The sequence below is a fragment of the Arachis stenosperma genome, chromosome 1 (assembly GCF_014773155.1).
Source record: "Arachis stenosperma cultivar V10309 chromosome 1, arast.V10309.gnm1.PFL2, whole genome shotgun sequence".
NCBI lineage: Eukaryota > Viridiplantae > Streptophyta > Magnoliopsida > Fabales > Fabaceae > Arachis > Arachis stenosperma.
The window spans coordinates 36,481,015-36,485,302 of record NC_080377.1 but is presented as its reverse complement, the minus strand read 5'-3'; the positions used below and the strand labels follow the sequence as shown (position 1 = coordinate 36,485,302).

The 4,288-nt window shown below is 31.8% G+C and overlaps 1 pseudogene; it reads right to left on the bottom strand.

Annotated features, from left to right (window-relative positions):
- Positions 1-2,819: 2,819 nt before the first annotated feature.
- On the bottom strand, positions 2,820-3,932 carry LOC130977804 (acetyl-coenzyme A carboxylase carboxyl transferase subunit beta, chloroplastic-like; annotated as a pseudogene).
- Between the last annotated feature and the right edge of the window lie 356 nt (positions 3,933-4,288).

The window sequence follows — 4,288 nt, the reverse complement described above, 5'->3', positions numbered from 1 at the left end:
TATGATTTATCTTCATGTATCCTATTACAGTAATTCCCAAAAACCCCTACTGAGAATCCTTTCGAGGATGATGTTCTCACCCCCTATATTTTTCCCCTTTTAGGATATGGGCGCAGAAGTTACGAAGAGCTTATTTAATTGTTGCGATGCTCTGTATTATTTTAGTTATGGTTTATTGTACCCTCGCCTTTATCTTGAGATATTCTGTAAGAGGGATAGGAATTGTATTGGATACTGCTTGTGATATTATTTATAAATATATGTATCTATATGGATGTATCCTTTATGAGTTTTTGCAAGTTATATGGTATCTATGGATGTACGTTGTCGAACGAAAGTATTTTTGGGAGCGGTATTGCGGTTTAAAGTTTTAAACAGGCTTATATTTTAGTATTAAATAGTATAAGTGTCGTCGTAATGTCCGAGCTATCAGAGTTGCGCAGCCAGAAGCGTGAGCTTTGGTAGTTAGGGTGTTAGAGGATGAAAGTGTCCTTTTTATCTTGTTGCTTTGTTAGAGCTACAGCTGTCCTTGTTGTGTTGTTTATTTCTTTTTCTTCCAGTTGTTCTGCTTTGCTTATGATGTAGATAGTTGCCCTTTTTCTCTTATCAAATGCATAGCTTTTAATTTTGCTGAACGGTGCTATGTTAAAATGCTATGGGTTTGTGCATTAGCTTGAAGCACCAAGGGAATAAACTAGCTGTATTGTTTGGTTGTGAAATGAGTTATGGACCTGCCACAATAAAACACACATTAAACAATATTGGGCTTTTAACCCAAATAATGTTTGTCATCGTTTATAAAACCCAAAATCAAACTAAGCTTAATAGAGTGTTAGTGTTGGCAACTAGACAAGTGACACAAATGGAATAAATTTAGAAGGATGATGAATATTGAATGAACATGTCATTCAAGAGTAGCATGTAGAGTTCAAATGTGAATTTAAATGTGATGCTAGAGAAGTCGGTGCAAAGAAATTTCGAAAGCCATGAGGATTTGCTATTGGAGAAGTCCTAACGACTAACCCTTATTTAATTAATACAGTATTTGATAACGATGAGATAGGAGCAAAAGGTGAGAATATATCCTAAAAGAAGGAAAAGATGAACTACTTTATAGATGCACATTGGGATTAACCCAACCTCTTAATTTTGAAAGGTATCCCCTTTCACTTGTCTTTCTTGAATCCTGATGGAATGAATCAAGAGTGCTCTTCTGGACAAAGAGGCTTCGATGATCCGTTGAATGAATTCGATGTCAAGCAATAGTTTGAGAATAAGAAAGCCGGTCTTATAGCGATTTGAAATGTATAACAACAAAAAGGTCGCAAAGTATAACATACTAGAGAGTGAGCATTGAAAGCAAGTAAAAACTCACCTGCAGTCGACTTCACATGAAGTTGTTTCTGGATGGCTGACATGTGTTACCATTTGGTTTGAAAAAAAATCGGTTTATTTTATACAAATGGTTTAATTAAAAACTAATTTAAATTGGACCAAGCAGTTACTTTTACTCGCTTCTTCTTCATTATGCTCTTGAAATTCATTTTCTTCTAATTTTTCAGAATTAATATCAAACTTACAATTGAGTATGTTTGTCTTATTTATATTTCTTAATCAAATTTATTATTTCAAATATATTTTTTAATTTATGTTTTTATTCACTTCTCTATGAATGATAAAAATCATTTAACAATACATAAATGTTCATGTCATCACACCATTTAATGTTCAGGATAAAATTGATTGGATGTTGGACAAAAATTTTAGGAGTTTTATTATTTACATCTTTGTCTAGAATCAAGACGGAGATTGATTGAGTTGTCGTTACTTCCCATATTCAAATCATTATAGGTAAAGTTAGTAAGGATGAAGAAGAAAAACGTATAAATTCATCATTTAAGAATTTAGAGATAACATGCAAAAAAATAAAAGAAAAAATTTAGAGGTAGTTATTTGATCTATCTAAATCGATTTTTTTTAATTAAACCATTTGTATAAAATAAACTGATTTTTTTTCAAACCAAATGATAACACGTGTCAGCCATCCAGAAATAACTTCATGTGAAGTTGACTGCAAGTGTGTTTCCACCTTTAAAGTATTTTATAAAGTGCATTCATTACGGAAATAGCACATACGTGTGTGGTATCATTGTAAATAGAAAAAAAATAAAAAATCTAGAGAGATTGCAGTTTTCATTCTTGTCTATAAACATCAATAGAAAAGGAACATCGAGAGTAATAGAATTCCAAAATCATTGCTCAAGTTATCTTCACCCTGGTAATAGTATACTCAACTGTTGGTATTAAAGTTTTGTAAGAATCAATTCAAATATAAAGTATCTTACAGAAAAATTTGGCATACAAAGCATCAATTTAATATTTGTACCTGCTATATATAATTATTAATTATAGAATATTTAATTTATACATCGCATTTTTTTCTTATATTATTATAAAGATAGTCTATAATCAATAGAATTCAAATATACTTAGTATGACTCAATAGATCACTTTTTTTGATAAGTATTTTTTATGGATTCTACTCATCCTATTCCTATTAACTGAATATATATATTCAGTTAATAGGAATAGGATGAGTAGAAAAGAGTATATTGAGGAGTATAAAATAGAATCTAATTCTATATATAATAATATATTATTAAAATAATAAAAAATAGAAAAAATGAATGTAAAACATAGAACTAAAAAAATAGATTGATTTCGCCTTCTATTTTCGCAAGGAATATAGGTATGATAATACACTTTTTCATTTTTATATTTGGAAAAAGAAAAAAATCTTTTAAGCTCTGCTAAATTTTTCACAAAGGGAAGAAAGCATGGAGCTGAAATAACTCACTTAAAACCCCTTTTAAAGGATTACGCAGTACGATTGATCAAATAAGCCCTTTTGGAATAAATATTCAGCTACTTGTGAACCTTCGGGTATTGTCGTATTCAACGTTTGTTCAATTACTCTTTTACTCGCAAATGCAATATAAGCATCGGGTTCGGCAATAATGACCTCGCCCAACATGTCGAAACTGGCAGTCACCCCACCAGTAGTAGGAGATGTAAAGATGGATATATAGAATAACATTTATTTTTTTGATACTCATGTAAAGCAAAAGATATTTTAGCCATTTGCATCAAGCTCAGACTTCCTTCTTGCATATGTGCTCCTCTGGACGCACATACTAGAATAAGAGGTAAAAGTTGATTGCCAGCATGTTCGACCAAACGGGTTATTTTCTCGCCTACTACAGATCCCATACTACCCCCCATAAACTGAAAATCCATGATCCCAATTGCTACAGGAATCCCGTTTAGTTGACCTGTGCCTGTTTGAACAGCCTCAGTTAATCCTACCTTCCTTTGATAAGAGTCCATACGATTCTTATAGGATTCGGATTCCTCTTCCGAATGAAATTCAATGGGATCCATAGAGACCATGTCTTCATCCATAGGATTCCAAGTACCTGGATCAATCGAAAGTTCGATTCTATCTGAACTGCTCATTTTCAAATGATATCCACAGTGTTCACAAATATTCATTTTTGATTTAAAAATTTTCCTATAATTTAATCCATAACAATTTTTGCATTTAATCCATAAATGCTTGTATTTTTTTAATTTTATCGAGATCTTTAGAATCCTCTCTTTTAGTTAAATTCTCATTCGTGATAGTTGTTTTTATGGAAGAACCCTCACTTTCACTACTATTTCCGCCCTTACCACAAATAGAAGTATAAAAGTAATTGTTATTGTATTTGTCACTTTCATCTAAATCTAATGTTCCTAACACCGACTAAATAATCAACATTACTGTAACTAGAATTGTCACTATCATTCCAACTAGAAAAGTCTTTTTCCATATCAATCAAAATTGGGTCTTCACCTGCACTGATATTTTCAACAGGACCAAAACTATCCATTGAGTTACTTAGCCCACACCTGTATTCTAACTGTCTATAAAATAGCATAGAATTGAACATTGACTATTTGTCCCTCTGTTAGAGGTGTTCCTGAAACGTCTGCGATCGTGTAAATAGCTCTACAAACAAATGGATCGAATTGAATTGGAAAATGAAAAGATTTGTACAAGTTATATCCTTCGTCACCACTTTGCGAAAAATGGTTAGATATCAATATGTTAGATACCTGTGACTTGATTGGTGGAATAGTATCTCTCTCCAAGAAAGCATGGTTTTTTACTGCGACACAAAGAAAATATTTTGTTCCGGATGAACAAGATATTGAGGAATTGTCCATACGTAAAATAATAACTATT